Raw genomic sequence first — 22,583 nt, 5'->3', positions numbered from 1 at the left:
TTCATATCTTCCACTTCAGTATCCTCTTATTTTCCCAACAGCAGAAGATGGTTACAGAACTGGTTTAAAACATGGAATGTTGCAAGACAATGCAGAGGGTTCTAGAACTGATGTTACTATGAGAGAATTCTTTGCTTACAAGATTCAAGACAGAGATGTCGTTTTTTCACTATTGCTAAATGCAAGGAGACTTTTCCAGCAATTCTTGGTGGATGTGATGCGTGTTAGTGTGTATATGTTTTAGGTATATATTTTAAGCCCCTTTTACACTTTTTAGCCAAGTTTTAAATTTATAAAACACGATATTTACTAACACTAAACACACATATGGGCAAGTGCACCCATCGTGGACGTAGTATAGTGTTGGTAAGATACCGAGGTCGTCCAAGCACACAAGAGCTTTTAGTACCGGTTTATCCTCAACGTCTTATCAAATCAAAATGTTAGAAAAAGATTTTTAAACTAGGAAAATAAAACTAACTAAAATGCTGAAAAATAAAATAAAAATAAAACAGATAGACAAGATGAATCACTTGGATCCGACTCGTGTGTAGTGTAACCTTTGATTGTTTTCACACTTTTGCACTTGTTTAAGAGATTATCTTAGTTATTGTAGTAGGCCCCTCTTTTGAAGGCGACGTTACCCTCAACCCAGTAGTTTGAGTCAGCAAGGATACAATCCTAAAGGGTCGGATTATTGAAAGATAAATAATTAAGTTATTAATGCATAATGTGGTAGGCCCCTCTTTTGAAGGCGACGTTACCCTCAGCTAAGTAGTCTGAGTCAGCAGGGATACAGTCCTAAGTAGCTGGGTTAAAGTTTTAATAGTAGTTTAACTTATGAGGGGATCAAAGAGTTTGGACCCCCGCCATCCAATACCATTGGGTATTGAAGAAGGTCCTACTAAATTTGTCCCAGGTCCTTTGCAGGATCTATACACTGAACAATGGCAATACTCTTACCAAACCGTTCCCTTAACCCCCGATCAGGTAGCCAACATACCTCCATATAGACCGTGGAGATATGAATGGTGAAAATCTTTTATTTTATATAGACAGTAAAATAATGCCAAGACACCACGGACAAACGATAAGGAAGAATCACCTTCAACATAAGAAACTAGTAATTAGTCATTAATACAAAACCAATTAAAAAGTGCAAAAGATTAAAAATAAAAAGTATTACACTAAACACTTGTCTCACCAAGTGATGTAAGAGACTTAGGCAAACATGGCCTTTGATTGTCAAGAACTCTTACGATCAATCTTGGATCCCGAGACGACTCACACACTCTATGATGGACAATGGATGATGGTGGTGGATGATGGTGTTGTGATGGTGGTGGGTGGTGGGTGAAGTGTGAGAGAGGTGGTGTGCCAAGGGATGAGTTGCAAGAGCTCCAAACACTCCTATTTATATGCTGAACAGAAGCTCGGGCACGGCCCCGTGTCCATCTGACACTCTCTCTCTTCATTAATTGTAATTCGCAATTACAATAAATGCGCCTGCAGCAAGTTGACCACGCCCCCGTGTCCGCTGGGCACGGCCCCGTGGTGGGTAGTAGAAGCTTCTATAGGTTTGTCTTTTCTGCTGCTTCTTGGGCACGGCCCCGTGCTCGCTGAGCACGGGGCGTGTTCAGTCTTCTGTCTTCTTTGTTTTGCTTGGGATGATGCTGTCGGGGGGGTCGGGCATATCACTTTTGTTCCTTTTCTTGTATTTATGTTAGATTTTGCTGTCTTTTTGCTTCTTTTGTTATTTTGAGCTCATTTAATCCTGAAAATACAAAAGGAAGACAAAAGCACACTTTTTCCAACATTAGTACTAAAAAAGGGTTAGTTTTAAGCCATTATTGACGTAATTTATATGTTGCATTTTGTGCACATCAAATACCCCCACACTTGAATCTTTGTTGTCCTCAAGCAAAACTCTTTATAATTTAGCTTTATTCACTCCCAAATGGAATGGGTAGAAGAGAAGGTTTTCGGGCTTGTCATAGAGTGTCGGGAATTCCAAGATTATTTTAGGTTTTATTTTTATTTATTTACAATCCTATTCGTCATGATTTATTAAAAACGTTTCATAAGATAAATTATTTATTAGGCATAGCATACCTTTTTAAAATTCTATTTATATACAAGTTCACATACCTCACGGGGGAATCACTCAACACTCGGCCGAAGGTGTATTTTTAGTGAATCACTCGAGAGCGGCATGGAGCTTACTCCTACCATAAGCTTGCCAAGCAATCAATCCTCCTCCTTTTTATCTTTATAAATTTGTAAATATCAAGAGGACTTTTTGGGTGAAGGGTTAGGCTTGGGCTAAAGGTGGGTGGTTGGGTTAGTGGTTAGCAAAAGGGCGAAAAGTGTAACAACGTCGGTTTTTTGAAAGACTTTTTATTTTTCACATTTTTATTTTATTTTGATGAACCACTTGTTTCAAACAAAGTTATTTTTGATGAACTTGTTTGTTTGTTTGGTTTCATCAAAATATATAACTTTTTTTTTAATAGAGTCATTAGAAAACCGAACGTTGTTACTAAAATAAAGGGTTAAAAATAAAAAAAAGTTTAGGTGGGTAAAAAGGGTGATGGTTTTTGGGTGAAGAAATGAAAAGGTTTAGGCTCAAAGGGGTTAACTAGGGGGATTTTGGGTAGGTGGTAAAAAAATAAAAAATAATGGTGTAGAAAGAAAAAGGGTTAGTCCTAACGCCTCCATCATTTACTTACTCGGGTTTAAGTTGGTAAGGACCGGGAATGTACTGTTGTGGCAAGTTCTAGAGTCGTACGAACCAAGCGGCTATTCATACAAGAAACGAAAAATGAGCATTTAGTGTAAAGATATGTATTTGTATGCTCGTTAAAGGCTCAAAACTCACTTTTGTGGGAAAGGTTTTTTTTTTTTTTTTTTTTTTATGTGACCAAGTATATATAATCAAATTTTAACTAAGTTTGTCATGCCTTTTCGTAATTTTCTTATGTTGGTTCTTTTTATCACGACGCTATCGGTTGTAAACTTGTAAAAATATAACATTGTTAGAACTTGAATTCCCAACTTAAACTTAGACAAGTAAAAAAAAATGAAATTTTTTTTGAAAAAATTTGGGGTGATTAGCGGTTCCAATAGAGTTTTGTGTAAGGCTTGTTATTAGGACTTGCAAGATTCAAGGTTTTAGCATCCCCCCACACTTAAATTACACATTGTCCTCAATGTGTCCCAAAAATAAGTTTTTAGGTTGATTGAATGTGTAAAATAGTGTTTAAAAGCAAAATTTTATGTTACTGGCATCCTGGACATGGCCCCGTGGGGACCGGGCACGGCCCCGTGTTCAGGTGCCAGCGACAAAAATTAAAGAAAAGAAACAGAAGCCTGGACACGGGGGCGTGTTCAGCAAACACGGCCCGTGTCCAGTTACCTGAACTGGGCAATTTTCTGCAGAGTGTGCAGCACGGGGCCGTGTTGGGTGGACACGGCCCGTGCTGAGCTTACTGTGATGAAGAAATTGTCGTCGGATGGCCTTGTTTTCGTGCATGGGGCTATGTTTCTCGTTTCCCTTGCTATCCTTGACCATCACGAGTGTGTTTTATTCCTGCAAATTAAAACTAAAAGATTAAACTAAACTAAGGATAGTTCCGCAGAATGCCTCCGTGGTGCGCCACGTTTATAAGGGTCCTTGGCTAGACCCAAGGTGAGGTTATATGTTTTCCGAGCGGGATGTTTGGCATCCCATGTTGCACCGTCGGAGAGCATCATCCAAACTTGAATCAATAACCTTCATGTAATTGACCGGGTCGTCGTCCTCTATTCTCTTCCCAACCCCGAACTTTACTTCCTTATCCCCATATTTTAAAGTGAGTATTCCGTCATTCATGTCTAACACTGCTTGTGCAGTGGCTAGAAATGGCCTCCTTAGTATGAGGGGGACTTCGGTGTCTTCTTCCATATCAAGTATGACAAAGTCGGTCGGGTAGACGAAATTGTCGACTTTGACCAATAGATTTTCAGCGACACCTTGCGGGAATTTGACGGATCTATCAGCAAGTTGTATACTCATCTTTGTAGGGCTCATTTTTCCTAGGCCGAGTCGTTTGAACATTGATGGAGGCATGAGGTTAATGCTAGCCCCAAGGTCGGCTAGTGCATTACGAATGGGGGAATCCCCGATCGAGCAAGGAATTGTGAAGCTTCCGGGATCAATCTTCTTTTGGGGAAGCTTGTTGAGTACGAGGGCGGAGCATTCTTCGCCTAGGTTAACTAATTGCAATGATTCAATTTTCCTTTTATGAGTGAGGAAGTCCCTCATGAATTTTGAGTATTTAGGCATTTGAGTTAGGACTTCTATGAAAGGAATATTAACATGCAATTGTTTTAGTAGACTTTCGAATTTTGCGAATTGCTCATTGGTCTTTTGACGAATTAACCTACCGGGGTACGGAACCGGAGGAGCCTTGGTGGGCTCTTGAAATGGAGAAGCCTTATCTTGTTGGGGCGGGGTTGTGCTTTCCTCGGTTGGTGGCGGCGGAGCTTCCACGGGACCCAGGGTACGGTTTCTTAATGTTATGAGATGAACTTGAGCTTTTGGGTTTGTTTCGGTATTACTTGGTAACGCGCCTTGTGGTCTCTCGGAGAAATTTTGGGCTAGTTGATTTAATTGTTTTTCAGTGTTTTGTATACTAGCTTGTTGATTTCTAAAATTTGATTCCAATTGTTGAAATCGATCCGAGTTTTTCTTTTCAGTGTCGGAGATGAGGCGAGATACGGTATCTTCGAGCCTCTCTCGTCCACCCTATTGTTGAGGGAAATTTTGTGACTCATTTCTTGGTTGTTGAAAGTTTGTTCGTTGGTTTGGGTTTTGTTGGTTACTACTATTGTCGGGTTCTCTCCAACCAAGGTTAGGGTGGTTACGCCGTCCTTGGTTGTAGGTACCCGTTGGAGGACCCGACGGCCAAGGTCTATTATCAATGTAGTTTACCATTTCTGGTTGATCGTCTGTTTCTTTCATACAACTCCAATTTTCATATGGTCCACCACACCCTTCACAGGCCATACCGAGACCGTTTTTGCCATTTCTAGCTTTTTAATTTTTGTAGAAAGGGCCTCGATTTGGGCTTGTAAAGAAGTGCTTTCATCAACCTTATGGGCACCCAGGGCAATAGATTTATTACCTCGGGGAGTGTGCCACTGAAAATTGTTTTGAGCAATTTCCTCAATTTGATTGTATATTTCATGTGGGCGGCGGTTACCTAAAAGTACCCCGGAGCTAGAGTCAAGTGTTTGTCTTGTGTGTGGCCACAACCCATTATAGAAAGTGGATACTTGTTGCCATATCGCAAGACCGTGATGAGGACACTTTCGCACTAGCTCCTTGAACCTTTCCCAAGTTTCATATAAGGATTCCCCGTCCTCTTGTGCATATGTATTAATTTCAGTCATTAATTTAGCCGTTTTAGCGGGAGGGAAAAAGGAAACATTCGGAGGCGGATGACGTCATTTAGTGAAAAAGGAAACATTCGGAGGCGGATGACGTCATTTGATGCTCCATTGATCCGGAAAGTATCACATATTTCTAAGAAATTAGTAATATGTAGATGGGGATCCTCGTCCGCAAGCCCATGGAAGGTTGCGGAGTTTTGAAGCATTTGTATCAAATGTGGCCGAAGTTCGAAGTTATTGACTTCGACATTCGGTGCATTGATAGCGGCGCCGAGATTACCTACGGTGGGTCGTAGGTAATCCATGAGGGTACGTTGGTCCGCCATTGGAAGTGGGTCCCCCGAAACTTTCTCTTGGTTTTTAGCTTTAAGTCTTTTTCTGAGAAAGCGTTCGAGTTCTTCTAGAGATTCTTTTATGTCTTTATTAGAACTGGAGCTCATACACTACGTAGAAAGTTCAGATGTGGCGGTTGGTTCCAAGCCCTGAAATAAAAACAGAAAAGAATGTTGGTCAGAAAGTTCACCACGGCCCCGTGCTCAGTGAACACGGTCCGTGGTCGGAGATACAACGATTGTTTTCCGGATCCCTGTTACTGGAAAGTTGGACACGGCCCCGTCGGGTCTTGTTAACTTTCCAATCCGTGACCTCGATAGGTTCTTCAACGAAATGGAGCGTGTCATCAACATGAATTTCGTCGGTAGGAATGGCAACGGTATCTTGAGTTGGACTTCTCTTCAGATTGGATACATGGAATGTATCGTGAACACCATTCAGTTCGGCAGGTAAATCCAACTTGTAAGCTACTAACCCGATTCTCTCCAAGATCTTGAACGGTCCAATATACGTCGGGTTCAACTTTCCACGTTTCCCAAAGCGTGCCACACCCTTCCAGGGTGATACCTTCAACAAAACCATATCACCAACCTCGAACTCGAGAGGTTTCCTGCTTCGATCTGCGTAGGCTTTCTGCCGGTCACGAGCCACGCTGATGCGATCTCGTATCTGTGCGATCTTATCTGTGGTTTCCTGTACCACTTCAGGACCAACCAACTGTCTATCACCTGCGTCAGCCCAACAAAGCGGTGATCTGCACCTGCGTCCATATAAAGCTTCGAATGGCGCGGCACCAATACTGGTGTGGTAGTTGTTGTTGTATGAGAATTCAACCAAAGGCAAATGTTTATCCCAGCTACCGCCCAAATCCATCACACATGCTCTCAGCATGTCCTCCAATGTCTGAATCGTCCGCTCGCTTTGACCGTCGGTCTGTGGGTGAAACGCAGTGCTCAGATTCAACTTTGAGCCAAAAGCTTCCTGGAAGGATTGCCATATCCTTGACACGAATCTTCCGTCTCTATCAGAGATAATCGAGAGAGGTACTCCATGGCGTGTAACTATCTCTCTCATGTAGATTTCGGCCAGTTTGCTCGTATTATCCTTCTCTCGGATAGGTAGGAAGTGTGCTGACTTCGTTAAGCGATCCACTATTACCCAAATAGTGTCATGGCCTCTTGGCGTTCTTGGCAACTTCGTAATAAAATCCATAGAGATTTGTTCCCACTTCCACTTGGGAATCTCTGGTTGCTGCAGAAGTCCCGAAGGCTTCTGGTATTCCGCCTTAACCTTGGCGCATGTTAAACATTTGCTCACGTAAACAGCCACATCGCCTTTCATCCTACGCCACCAGTAATAATCTTTAAGATCCTGGTACATCTTATCCGCTCCAGGATGGATAGAGTACCGCGACTTGTGAGCTTCATCAAAAATAACCTTTCTTAAACCTCCAAACAAAGGAACCCAAATCCTTTTCTCAAAACACAACGTTCCTTCCCTGTTTGGTACCAATAATTTCTCCATCCCACGGAGATACTCTTCTTCAAGGTTTCTTTCCTTAATAGCTTCTTTCTGCGCGGCACGAATGCGCAAAGAAAGATCGGTTTGAATGATCATCTCCAAAGCCCTAACCCTTCTGGGCTTGATCCTCTCTTTTCGACTTAGGGCATCGGCGACCACATTCGCCTTCCCTGGATGATACTTAATCTCGCAGTCGTAGTCATTCAACAGTTCTACCCATCGTCTTTGCCTCATGTTCAACTCCTTCGGGTTGAATATATGTTGGAGGCTCTTGTGATCTGTGAAGATTGTGCACTTCGTACCATAAAGGTAGTGTCTCCAGATCTTTAAAGCAAAAACTACTGCGCCTAGCTCCAAATCATGTGTGGTATAGTTCTTTTCATGTACCTTCAGCTGGCGTGATGCGTAGGCAATAACCTTTTGGCGTTGCATCAACACACAACCCAAACCTTGACGCGATGCGTCGCAGTATACCACAAAATCATCTGTACCTTCCGGTAGAGCTAAGATTGGCGCGTTGCAAAGCTTATCCTTCAATATCTGAAATGCTTCCTCCTGTTTGATTCCCCAATCAAACTTCTTGTCCTTCTGAGTGAGGAGCGTCAATGGTTGGGCGATCTTTGAAAAATTCTCGATGAACCTTCGATAATAGCCAGCCAAACCCAAGAATTGCCGGATCTCGGTTGGCGTCTTTGGCGTTTCCCAATCCTTGATCGCCTCAATCTTGGTTGGATCCACGTGGATTCCATCTCCATTTACCACGTGCCCAAGGAATTGCACTTCTCGTAGCCAAAACTCGCACTTAGAGAATTTGGCGTATAGCTGTTCTTTCTTTAGCAGCTCAAGAATGGCTCTTAAATGCTGCTCGTGCTCAGCCTTCGTCTTTGAATAAATCAAAATATCATCGATGAATACAATCACGAACTTATCCAAGTACGACTTACAAACTCGATTCATCAAATCCATGAACACTGCAGGTGCGTTTGTCAGACCAAACGGCATAACGAGAAACTCGTAGTGTCCATATCGAGTTCTGAAGGCTGTCTTTGGGATACTTTCTTCCTGTATCCGTAGCTGATGGTATCCGGATCGAAGATCGATCTTTGAATAGAAGCTTGAACCTTGAAGTTGGTCAAACAGATCATCGATTCTTGGCAGGGGATACCTATTCTTGATCGTCAGCTTGTTCAACTCTCTGTAATCAATACACATGCGGAAACTACCGTCCTTCTTCTTGACAAACAAAACTGGAGCTCCCCAAGGCGAGAAGCTCGGTCGGATAAATCCCTTGTCTAACAACTCTTGAAGTTGTGTCGACAGTTCTTGCATCTCAGACGGAGCAAGTCTGTAGGGTGCCTTAGCCACAGGCGCGGCGCCTGGAACTAAATCGATGCGAAACTCCACTTGCCTCTGAGGCGGCAATCCAGGCAAATCTTCTGGAAAGACTTCTGGGTATTCCCTCACGACAGGGATGTCTTCGATCTTTGGCTCAGCAGCCTTCTTATCTACAATGTGTGCCAGAAAGGCAGCACATCCCTTCTGCAAACACTTTCTTGCCTTCAGGCAGCTAATAATCCTTAACGGCGTCTCACGCTTCTCTCCGTGAACGACAATGGTCTCACCATCCTTGGTCGGGATACGAACGACCTTCTCATGACAAACTATCTCAGCCTTGTTACTCGATAACCAATCCATCCCTACTACCACGTCGAAGCTTCCCAACTGGACTGGTAGTAGATCTAGAGCGAACTCGTGCTCTCCCAACTCGATTACGCAACCTCGAATCACCTCATTAGCTTTTACTAACTTCCCATTTGCTAATTCGATCGAGTATGGAGTATCTAACTTACTAGCGGCTAAACCAAGCATATTCTTAAATTCTAACGATACGAAGCTATAATCGGCGCCAGTATCAAATAAAACGGATGCATAGCGTTGGTTTACAGGGAACGTACCAGTGACAACATTGGGATCCTGGCGCGCTTCCCTTGCTTCTATGTTGAAAACCCTTCCGCGAGCTTGGTTTAATTCCGGGCAATTCCTTTTGTAATGCCCAATGTCGCCGCAGTTAAAGCATCCGGGTCTCTGCCCATTTCCACCAACGTTTCCAGCTTGATTGTTTCCCTGATTTCGATTCATGGCGCCCGCTTGGTTTGCATGATTGACCCGATTCCCATCGCCTCCATGGTTTCCTTGGGGGCGGTTCCCATTACCACCACGATTATTCCTATTCCCAGATCCTCCTTGGCCTCCCCGGCCAGCACTAGCCCAACAAAAATCCTTCGTATGACCAGTCTTCCCACATGATTCACAAACTCTTAGCCTGCAATGACCAGAGTGATGTCGTTGGCATGAGTTGCACTTGGGTTGTGCACCCATATATCCCTTTCCTTTCTTCCTACCACCAGCTGTATCCTGAGCTGGCGCGTTCTGCTCTCCTTTCTTAACCACCACTCCGGTGCCCTGCTTGAAGTTCGAAAACTTTCGTTTGTTACCACCTGACGACTCCACATGAGTCTCCTTCTTCTTAGGCTCCGCTTCATCAAACTTGTTCAAACGAATTGCCTCCTCGGTGAGAGCCACACTCAAATCAATGGCTTCAATGATAGTTGCAGGTTTGGAGGAGGTCACCATGCTGATGATTTGAGGAGCTAATCCCCAAATGAAGCGTTCAATTCTCTTGAACTCAGGTGTGACCATGTAGGGTACCACATGCGACAAGTCGTGGAACCTCTGAACATACTCAGCTATCTTAGGACCTTCCATTTTTAGATGCCAGAACTCGGTCTCCAATCTCTGAATTTCAGCGCGAGAACAGTACTTCTTGCGCATGAGTTCTTTCAGCTCAGCCCAAGTCAGCGCGTAAGCAGCAGCTTCGCCAAGTGTCTGGACTTGTAGATTCCACCATGATAGGGCTCCATCCAAAAATAGCCCTGAGATATAAGTGACTTGTTGATCCAGCGCGCATTTGCTCATGCGAAGTACGGATTCGGTTTTCTCAGCCCAGCGGACAAAAGCGACTGCACCTCCTGTGCCATCAAAGTTTACGGGCTTGCAGTCTAAGAACTGCTTGTAGGTGCACCCTGCACATACATTATAACACATGATTGGCATTAGCATTCCTGCTAAGGAAATCCATTTAGGTCATGGTATGTCTTAATGACTTAGGGTTACCATGAGGTGGATTGTTGTTGTTGCCCGTGTTGCCAGAGTTGCTTCCACTCATTCCTCCTTGAGAGGCAGCATATTGAGCAATAGCTGCAGCAATGACTTGCTGTAGTTCGTCCTGAGTCGTAGGCATTGGCTGAGGTTGACGTCTTGGCGGCATCTTCTAAAGATGTGTTTACGTCGATCAGGCCATAGTAACGCGTACGTATATAGTAATAGTAATAGCACATAACATCTCATGTTATCAATACTTCACAAATACTAATCACACAACATCCCATGTCACAAATATTATACACACAACATCCGATGTCATAAAAATATACACACAACATCCCATGTCATAAAAATATAAATAAGCAATCAAGCGAATCAAATATGATGAGAATACTGCGATTGTCATATATATCGAGACCACAATGTAAGTGTATCAGTACATCACTGTGTCATACAATCATCAATCAACTAGGGGCTACATCACCCCTGTCCAAAAGCTATATCAAATCAGTGTTAAATACATCAAATACATCAAGTATGTGTCAAAAGTCAGTATCATCATGTAGTCTCCAAAATGCTATGCAATCAAAAGCAATCGCGGTCCTCTCACCAACGTCTACACAAGCAGTACTGATGAGCTCTATACAGATGGCGGTGGAGGAGGGGGAAAGTAAGTGTAAAGCAAGCGGCGTAGCTGAAGCCAGTCCTCCTCCATAGCCTGCTGAGTGCGAATGACAGAGGCAACCTGCTGCTCTAGTGTAAAGAGACGAGTAGCAAAATCTGGGGGTAATGATCGACATGGCTGAAGAGGAGAGTGTATCTGACCATGCCATGAACATGGTGGCAGCTGAGCTCTCTCGAGCTCCTGGAGACGCTGCGTGTGTGACTCGTGCTGATGAACGAAGGACATCAAAACATCCTCTATAGTGTGTCCCACATGAAATGGATGGTAAGGATCAGTAGGTGGCATGACTGCTGGTGTCGACCAAAGTAAAGGCTCACTGGTGGGGTCAAATGGTGCCACATGAATCGGTGAAGTAGAGGGTGGAACAGATGACATCTGGGGCATGAAGGGAATAGACATCGGTACGTGCCCAAAAGGATGGGCTGAAGAGCCCTCTCCAGGCCTCGCTGGAGGTACGAACTGAGGAACCTGAAAAGTGAAATCAACAGGTCGTGTAACAGGGATCTGAGGGGGCAAAGGTGGAACGTGCTCATCAGCAGGTATCCAACCGTGCTGTGCATGCTCATCCGGTGGATCCATGTGGTCTGCAAACAGTGCGTGCTCAGGCTCAAGTGGAACGGGATCAAATGGGGGAGCAACGACAGGATCAACTGGTGCAACGTGATCAACAGGATGGTCAACAGGTATATCAGCAACAAAAGGTGGAGGAACAACAGGATCGACAGCAACAACATGATCACCCTCCAGATGATCATCAACGGGCGGGTCAGCTAGAACAGGCTCAACTGGGATGCCAGCATGTACGGGGTCATGCTCGGGCATAGGATATAGAGCAGCTGCCTGCTCAGGAGCCAAGGCAGGCTCATGGTCATCAAAAGCCATCTCGAAATCAAAATCGGGATCAATAGGATCAACTGGATCGGCGGGATCCTCCATGGGCTGGTCCATCGGGATAAACTCAATATCATGATCCGGGTCGAATCCCGGAGGAAAAATGGGATCAGAATCCTCTATATCATCATGGTCAAATGCGAAGCTAGGAATAGGTGCAGCAGAGGATGCCTGGTCAGGATCCGAATCGTGTGCAAAGTGTTGTGCGCTCACCTCGTGAGAAGGTGCGGATGCCACAGACTCAAAGGAGTCTGGGACCGGTGAATGTGCGGGTGAGTCCTCGGCAGGGGCATCAGCGATCATCAGAAGATCGCCAGCGGGAAGTAGGGCTGCGTCCGGGATCTCATCCTCTATAGGCTCGTCCTCAAACAGATCGATATCGCCGTCAGCCTCGGCGTCGAGTAGTAAGTCATATGCGGGATAGACAGCTAAAGGAATAGGAGCCGGAATCACAACTAGAGGTAAGTACTCAGCAGGGGGGCCATCCGCAGGCTCATCAGCACCCTCGGGTAGTGCGAAGGGCTGGAAGTCGTCGTCGTCCGTGCTGGTGGAATCAGATGTATGCACCTCATGCTCCGACGATGGAAGGTCATCAGATACGATAGGTAGGGGTCCGGTGGTGTCCGAGTCACATACGCATAAACACGTCGCATGGCACAGGTGACTCATAATGTCAGTAACATAAACACCAATAATCAGTTAATCAGGTAATCACATAAGTTACCAAGTAAAATATCACATAATTCTCCTAGTCCCACTAGCTTCCCAGCCTCCCAGACTGACTCCCTAGTCCCACTAGACAACTACCTCGATCCATTAGATCGAGCCTCGGCCTCCCAGACCGAGCCTCAGTCTCCCAGACCGAGCCTCAGCCTCCCAGACTGAGCTTAAAAATAATAAATAAAATGCGCTCAACATTTGTTTATAAAAAGGTTTTGGATCTGGACTTAAGTGGTATGCAGTAAAAATGTTTTCGTGAGAGCCCTAGTGATCATAGTCTAGACTCGAGAAGGAATCCTAGTTCGCTATGATCAGAGCTCTGATACCAAGCTGTCACACCATGGCTTTGTGGAAGCGTGGTTAATTTGGTGTGACTTCTTAATACCATAGCTTAATCATAACCAAGCTATATGAATTAAAAATATGCAAGATCATCCATTAAAATGAAAATACCATAACATTGTCTTAACGGGTTAACACCCTATCAACCATAAACTTGTTCAAACATTACAAACCCAAACATAACATAGACATGATTCAAGGACTGTGACTTGTCCAGGAAAGAGTCACATTCCCCAAACCCTGGATGACCTCGGTGACTAATGCAGCGGGAAGAACATGCCATACCGTGCCAGATCTTTAATTCCCTGAAATACATGTAAGTTGAAAAATCAACAATAATGTTGAGCGAGTTCATGTGTAAGTGAGTAAATAAACCTTTGTATTTATCAAAAACCCTGGTATGTAGCAAATAAGGAAAAAGAGATCACCAATGGTTTGCAAGGCCATTGATATGTGTGAAGTGCAAGTAGGAAGACTCAAACCTAGCGGATTTATGCGTCGGGCACTAAGTCACCCCGAGGTCCGTTATGCTGGACCTGGGGCTGGGCTCGCTACACCCAGATAGATCTACCGCTCCTGTCCCTCGGTCCTACCATGAGGATTAATGGCCTCAAGTTTCCGCCTACCCACTCACATGATCTAAGTAACAAACCTCCTTACGCTAACCATACCATGTATAAAGTATTCATAACCAATGTAACATGTATTTCACCCCCGCAGTTTAGAAAACTGAAAACAGTTAAGAGAAAAGGGGGACATGAACTCACAGTCAGTGCGTCGCTATACCAAGTACTCCGAATGTCAGGCAGCTGTGCAACGACCTACATGTGCTAACTCTATTAGACGGATGGCCGTGCCTTAGCTTTATAGTTTAGGTTTTTGGGAAATAGTTAGACAACTATTCCGTGTTTATATTTTGCATGTACTTGGTAGTTAATCTCCTTCCCAAGGATGGGGGATTTAATACATGTGTATTTGTATTATATCACTAAGTCCCACTTAATATATTTTTACTTCTACTTCCAAAATATAAATATTTTTCTCAAAAATATTATATTTTCACTTCACATAATATTTCCAAAATAATGCGTCGACAAGATACGCGTTCATGAATATTTCCGTAATGCGTAAGTTACGTTTTAGTAATCGTGTGGTAATAGTAATTACCGTTGTAACTTATATGTTTGTCGTGTAAGCGTTTGTATTATTTTGGGGCTGTTATCGTTCGAAATATTATTTTTACTCTAAAAATAATATTTATGTATTTTCACAAAATAATCATAAACAGTGTGGTGAAAAATATATTTACAAAATATATACTTATCACGTTTAGTTTTGTGAAAATCCCACCTCCGAATATTTGTAAATAAAGTCGTGGTGAAATATATTTTGAAAACATATCAAAAATAATTCTAACACTTGTAAATAATTCTAAGTGTTAGGTTTTAGAAAAATTTCGCCAGAGTTTCCTCTGTAACTGGAGGTGGCCACGCTTTCTAGCGTATCATTTTCTTTTACAAAATCATTTCAACACTTCCTTAATCAATCAATCAATTTCCGACACATCAAACTAGTCGACAAGTATGTAAAATCGCATAATCACATGAACTTGTGGTTTTTCCGAAAACTATAGTGTAGATCCCGTTATATTTTGTGGATCTATGTGTAAAATAACTTAATCCCGTAAAAACCTCATTTTTAGAATAAATCATCCTTTACAACTTCCCGTCATCTTTCTCAAAGATTGTTATTTTGTCGAAACTTTTCATTTCACAAGTGTTTATACACTTGTGGTTTGTAAAAATCATATTTGTTAGTGTGTCATCCGACTTTTATAAATCATGATTTTCTCGACACTTGGTTCTACGAAAATACCACTTGCAGATACGTAGATCCGCTAGTTTTAAATACTATTTTTCAAGTAAAAATACCTTTACACAAGTTCATGTTTCTCGTGTGGTAGAGTTTCACCTTTTAACCCTTGTACCGATAGAAATAAGCTTATGTCAAGATTTATGATCTTAACAAAGTCGGGTTAAACGATGATCCGAGCCACCACAACGTAGATCGGGCCTAAATAATCACCACTTTCAAATACTACAACTTTTACACAACTTATGATCTTTTAACCAACAAGATTCATGTTTTAGTAAACTTTAAAGATTCAAAAGATAAGTTTCCGCATTTTAACCGTTACAAATCTTATTAACCACCTTAGATATGTTCGAGAATGAGTTTTAAGCATTATACCTCTAGCTCGGGGCTAGGGAAGAATCTAGGCGAAAATGTGGTGGATAAAAGCAAGATAACGAGGTCCTTCCGCTTCCGTTTGCTCCAAGACTCCTAATACGTGACCTTGAACACTTGTGTGATGTTGGAATGGATTGAACAAGATCGAAAAATGGATGTAGGAGAGGGAGGGGGTTCGGCCAAGAGTGAATGGGAGAGGAGAGAAAGAGTTTGGTGATTGTGAAGTGTGTGTAATCTCATGTGTAACCTCAAGTTACTTATAGGCAATTAGGGAGTGTTTAGTCCACAAGTCCATATGTCTACTAGATATGGAGCAAAATTAAATAAAATATTCAAGCTTGTACCATGTGTGTTCCCCCTTAGTTGGGGCCGGTTACATGGGGGGGGGGGGTATCTAGTTCGATTTCAAGTGTTTAGTTAGAGTTTAGTTAGATTAACTAAGTTAGATTAGGGGTTAACTTAGTTAGTTACATGTTGTGTTTTAACGCGGGTGTTAGGGTAATCAGGGACCCTAACTGACTCAGAAAAAGATCAATAATATTATTGGCCATATTTTCATGTTCCGGGTTTAGTCCGGTTGTTTGGTTGGATGGTAATCCGTTAAAGTGCTTAAGTAAGCTTTTAAGCGTCGTTAATAATATTTTTAGTGACACAATTTATTTCCAAAAGTGTCAGGAATACTTCCCCATGTTTTGGCACTTTATTAGTTAGCCAGAAGCTAGTATGTTAATAAAAGTGCTGTGTTTCGTGCTTAGAGTACGTTTTAGGCACATCCAATCATTATATCTTATTCCTAGAGACGCAGTTCTACAACCCTTGTATCCCTACACTCACTATGGGTGTAGTAAAATATTTCTGGCTCATACAGGCCCTTAGAGGCAGTGTCTACCTGATGCTGGCTTTATCAGCATGTTTAATAGGTTATCCGTTCTAATGCTATTGTGCTTTAGTGCATCATGTTTGTCACTAAGGTTCAACTTGTAAATAATGTAGTGACGGCAATCAAAGTATGATGCAGGAATATACAAGTACTAGAAATCAAGTAGCAGTTCGTCAGTAATTTCAGTTAAGCACAGTAATTAAACAGCAATTAATTATTAATTAAACCGTACGGATACCTGGTTTAGTGAGGGTTGTCACATAATATACAAGATAGTCTTTAAATACTCAACATCATAATCAGATTTCATATTCCTCTTTGCCGTTTTACCTCTTTCGTATATTTCCGATCTCCTGTATTTGTCATTGCAACCATCCAACAATGTCTAACGATTCCTGCTGTTATATTCATCAAATATCTACCGAGTAAGATACATGGAAGTTGAAGGTGGGAGTATTACGTTTGTGGAAGCAAGCGTATCAGATTGACATGATTTTGATGGACGAAAAGGTATTCTGGATAATACAAATTCTTATGTTTTTATTTGTATTTATTTATAGAAGATTTTATGTTTATGTTTTTTTATTTTCTGTTTTAATTAGGGTGATAAGATTCAGGCCACCGTAAAGAAGGTGTTGATGTGTGTGTTTGAAAACCCGCTTGAGGAGGGTAGTGTGGTGCTTCTCAGCAAGTTTGGTGTTGGTGAGATGAATGACAAGTTTCCTGTAATCAAGCATTCCTATAAGCTCATATTCTACTGTCATACCAATGTCAAACGTTGTGAGAATTTCGACGGACCTTTATATGGTTTTCAGTTTGTTGACCTACATGAGATTATAAATCGTGAGGTTGAAGTTGAATCAACAGCGGGTTAGTTTTTTTTTTATTTCACGTAACTAAATATACTTGCTCCTTTATTTTATTGTTGATGCGTTAATGTTAGTTATCTTTGTGTTTTGCCTTTTTAGATGTGATCGGTTATGTTGTATCTACTACCGATATGGAAGTTTTTAATCGTTCTGGAAAGGAAAGCAAGAGGATAAGTTTTGAGATTGTTAACTTTACGTATGAAGTTGCATACCTTTTAGGTTTATTCTTATGTTTGTATCTGTTTTATTTGCCTTTATGTTTTCTTACATCCTTTTGTTCTGTTGTTAGTGGAGACACCATTGGTTGCACTTTGTGGGATAATTTTGCACAACAATTTTCCACTTTTATTCAAGGTTATTCATGTGATGCCGTTGTCATTGTTCTAATTCAATTTGCTAAAGTTAAGAATTGGAGAGGTACTCTATAACCATCATTTATCATCTATCATAGTATATATTAATTTCTTAAATATTACTCCGAAAGTTTAAAGATGTTTTCCCTTTACTTTTGTAGGCAGCCAAATATTCAAAATGCATTTTTTGGTAGTCATTTGTTTATCAATGATGATATTGAGGAAATTACAAGTTTCAGGAATAGGTCAGTCAATCTTTATCTCCATTTACATTAGACAGCTTTTAAAGATTTATAATTACTGTTTTATTTATAATTAGTATCATTCCACTTATTATTTTCAATGATTGTTTACTGTTTTCTTAGGCTTATTGAAGGTGGCCAAGTTGAAGGATCTTCACAGATTACACCAGCTTCGTTGTCCAGTCAAACTGTTTACTCTTCTGGTGAAGAATTCCTGAAGAAGTACGAGAGAAAGTTTGTCGACGAGATTTGGGATGTCGGCGTTGTAAGTCATCGTTGTTTATTTTTTTTTTTTGTAGTATTTATGTTCTAGAATTCAAGTTAAACAATACTTTATTTGCAGGAATATGTCTTTGTTGTTCTTGGTACTATAAGGTCCGTTGAGGAAGATTTTGGATGGTTTTATGTTGGGTGTTCCAAGTGTAGCAAGAAGGTGATTCCTGCTTCTGATCATGCTGGTGGCCTTGATGATATAGATGCAGATGACGCTGCATCTGATGTTGGTGTACTTTACTGTCCTAAGTGTAAAATCCGTTCTCTAACAACTATCCTTAGGCACCCTTATTCTGATATTATGTTCATTTCAACATATGTTTAAAATCATATGTTTTAATTTATTAGTTTTATTATAATTTTTGTAATTCTAGATACAAGATACGTGTGAGGGTTCAAGATGCAACTGGCACTATATCTTTTGTTATGTTTGACAAGGATGTTTCCAAAGTTATAGGGAGGTCTGCTCGTGATATACATGATCAACAGCTTAGGGTGTGTTTGTAAAATTTATTTTTTTAATATATAATAAAAAATAATAATACTCAATTATTACTCTTAGGATGGAGAGGAAAATGTCTGCCCAAGGTAAGTTAAACAGTTGGTTGGGAAGAGATACATTTTCAAAATTGAAATTTCAACTTTCAGTCTGTCACACCCCGACCACGTGGGACAACCAAACGTGGCGGAAAACGTCGGGGAGTGTTGTAACAGAATTAATTGTTTCACAACCATGTCATACAAAGTTATATTTTATTTATCAACAAGAGTGTTACATTGTCTCAAACACAGGAAATAAAGAGTGCATAACATAGTTAAACTATTTTATCTTCATTTTTAAGTCTCTAAGGCACAGGTCCGCCCTAGTGTCATGATCATCATCCTACGCAAAAGCTCCTGAAAACACATGTGAAAATAGGTACATCAGCATAAAAATGCCTGTGAGATACATAGGTTTTGCGAATATAGGATTCATGACTTAAGATTTAGAAATGTTTAATAAAATTCAATCATGAACCTTGTAAATTGTTTTGTTTTGTAAATCATTTGAAAAGTGATAAGATCAGATGATATGTGTACGTAAAAGAGTAATACATGGTTAAATAAATAACCAAGTAAAATGAGTTGGGTAAAAGAAATTGTTTATAAAGCAATGTCTTGTGGAAGATATGTTATTTGTATAAAATGTTATTTGTCTAAATTGAAATGATTCAAATAACGCTACGATATGTAACACCATACAAACACTTATGTATAGGAAGTACCAACGGCGTATCCACCATACTTGTATCATATTACACACGTCTCGTTACTTAAATCACTTCAACAAACCACCAATGTATAAAATCCATGTTTAAACCAATTGTCAAAAAGTCCTCGTATAAACCAAGTCAAATGTTAAGAAGTCCAAATGTAGTCAAGTAATGTGTAACAAATATTATGTATTGTAAGTAAAGTATTATCACATAATACAAATGTAGAAATGTACAAAACAAAGTATTCTGAATAAATCAAAAAGTTATGTTTTGCAAAGTAATTGCATGTTACATTGATACAAACATTTATGTGGTAAGTTAACGCATACAATGAAGCCTTGTATAACAACCAAATAATGCTAGAGATCACGGATATCAAACGGCACCTAATATAGGTAACTATGTTAATATACCGGACCTAAATCGGAGGATTGGATAGGATGCGGGTTCGTAAACCAAACGAGTATGGAGACTCGTGTAATATGGTTTAACAAAGCCCACATACTAAAATGAAACTTAACCTAAGTGCTTACGACCCATTACGACCCGTTTAGGTAGCTTATGTTACCTTAACGCGTCGTTCGCGTAAAACGCGTTTGGAACGCCTAACGTCGTGACCACAAGGTATAACCTCGGAAGGTTATTCCCTATACAACTATGGTCACCTAATGTGTTTGGTCGGATCCTAATGATCGACCAAATGGGTTGGGTTCGAAAGTATAAACGATTGTTTAGATCGCTTACCCTACGACCCTATATAAGCACTATACTAAAAGTGACGAGCTAAGCATGTTAGAACATGCTTAACTAAGTTTAGAAAACAGGTTTGGTATCAAAATAAACGGTTTTGATACCTATGAGTAGTTTGGTAACAAAATACGCAAGAATACGCATTTTGGCCGAAACTACGACTCGTCACTGAGCCTAGATAACGTGGTAATCAGTAGGTGTAGTCACTATGGACTATAACCATCGTGATCACGCTCACGTTATGAAGTTCAAACGAACTTCGTGTTGACCATAAACTGGTCAATGCAGAAATTCAAACAAAGCTTGACTGTCTGACTTGAAAAGCGTTAAAAGAATGAAAGAACACTTACGAAGGGTCCCCGAAAGCTAATCTTGATCCAGGAGCTCATGTATGAAGCAATGGCATCAACTTAGAGCTCTTTGATCAGATTTGTGGGTTTTTGCAAGAAAGGGGGGCCGGTATTTATAGGATATGCAAGACCGTTAGGATCGTTTATCGATTTACGTGCTTGAATCTCATTCGTACAAGTGTTAAAATGCTATGGTATCACAATGTGACCCCAACCCCTGAGATTTGCAAGAGACATTGCCCTTTGGGGTGCTGAAGGGCTGCTAAAAGCTGGAAAAACGAGTTTCTGCATACTGGGGGGTGGTCGCGGGCCGCGTAAAGGGTGACCCTGGACTTACGCGGGCCGCCTGGGTGGTCTGATCTGCATGCAACTTTCAAAAATGACAGTTTAGGTCCCTGTTGTGGTTTAAAAAAGGCCATTTCCGACATGTTTAAGGCCTGTTAAGCCATCTTTAAGGCCCTAAAATGATGCTTAAACATTGAGGACATGAAACATGCTCAAAAATATGCCGGATGTCGGTTCGTTTGGCCGTACGATCGCGATGTTCGCTTAATTACGACGGAATGCGCATAAGCGCGAAAAACGATCCAAATGACGCGACGAATGGATTTTTCTCATTCCAAACACTAAGGCATAATATTATGATGCTTACATAAATTTTTGGATGTCCGGATGTATTCAGAACGTAAGTTATGCGCGAAAGTGCAAACTTATGCACTTTTTGACACTTTTAGTCCCTGAATGATCCAAAAGTTTATTTTAGCACACCGAACCCCTCGAAGCCTATTTCTAAGCTATATAAAGGATATTTAAGGTGTGTTTAACTTATGGTCATGTTCCAGGATGTCTGTTACAGTTCAAATTGGCATACTTTCGCAGTTTGTCAAGTTTAGTCCCTGTAAGCGAATTAACTTGTTTTTGCCATACCAAAGCCTTCAAAACTTATTTCTAAGTTATGTAAAGGTTATTTAAGGTATGTTAAGTATATGTTGATGTTCCGGAGTATTTGTCGCATCAAACTGAGTACGTTTACGCACCAGTTTGCGTATAATTCTCCAGAAAGCGATGTAGAGTTTAAAATTGAACAAAAGTCAAAACATGAAAAAATGTAAAACATAAACAAACAAACAAACATTGGGATCAAATAACATTGTTTTATTGATAACTGAACTGTTCACAATGATTTCAAGCACAAATGTTACACAATCTGACGTCCAACTATCATGTTTATACTGTATTGAAGCTGTGTGATGACAATGAAATAATAAAAATCATGTTGCAAGATGATGCCGCCGAGTAGGTTAACTTATATTCTAATGTAATCAATATTATCATTCAAATTTCTAATTATCTTTTTTAGATTAAATAAATCTAACTTTATCTCATGTTGTTAAAATACAAGATGTGGAAGATGTCAATTCTGAACCCGCATCTGGATCCTTTACGTGTTTCAAGGTATTAAGTTGTAAATTCTTTATTAAATTCAAACATCCTTTTCATAATAATTTTTTTTCATTATTATGCGTTAGGATATTTTTTGTTTGTGCATAGGAGGCCTTTTCTTTTACCAAAGACTCGGAAGTCCCAATTGATGCTGCCAATGATGATGCCACAAGTCCTCAAGCTGCTAAACGTTCAAGTGATGTTTCAAAAGATGAAAACGGAAACTCTTCTTCAACAAAACGAAGGCTTCTGAATGTCAAAGTCGAGAAGTGAACGTTATTTTTATTATGATTATGTGTTTGTTTTTTTGGTATTAATCGTTGAACAATTTAATTTTGCTACTTTCTCTGCATATTTTATATGCAAGTTCCGAACAATTATTCTGGTCCTATTTTTCGTGTAATGTTGATCTATTAAGTAACTTTTTGCTTGTGTTGTTTATATAATTTGATGTATTTATTCATGTTTTTGAAGTTTTTTAAATCATTTAAAGTAGCCTAAATTATGATGTTAACAAAATAAATCTTCACATTTAAAATGACAGTTTTTTTTTCTCTTTAACCTAAATCTTGATGTTTTCAACATCAATGTCGATATTTTAAACGCCTCTTCATTTTATCTACTTAACCTAAATCTTTAATTATGTTTACAAAATAAATCTTGATGTTTTAAATGCCTTTTCGTTTTCTGTTAATCTTTATCTACAAGTGTTTTAAGTAAACATTCAATGCAGGCATGCAGAAGTGATGATAATTATTTAAAAACCGACAAAAATTAATAGCAAACAATCATTATGTTAAACAAAGAGCCGTTCAAAATAAATTATG

General features: G+C 40.5%; 1 non-coding gene across 1 annotated transcript; it reads left to right on the top strand.

Moving 5' to 3' along the window:
* Window positions 1-5,332: 5,332 nt before the first annotated feature.
* On the top strand, window positions 5,333-5,439 carry LOC118489493. The gene has a single exon (XR_004887513.1). It is a non-coding gene; the product is annotated as a small nucleolar RNA R71 (small nucleolar RNA).
* The last annotated feature ends 17,144 nt before the right edge of the window (window positions 5,440-22,583 follow it).

This window comes from Helianthus annuus, chromosome 17, assembly GCF_002127325.2.
Source record: "Helianthus annuus cultivar XRQ/B chromosome 17, HanXRQr2.0-SUNRISE, whole genome shotgun sequence".
Taxonomy (NCBI): domain Eukaryota; kingdom Viridiplantae; phylum Streptophyta; class Magnoliopsida; order Asterales; family Asteraceae; genus Helianthus; species Helianthus annuus.
This window is presented reverse-complemented; position numbering and strand designations above follow the sequence as displayed.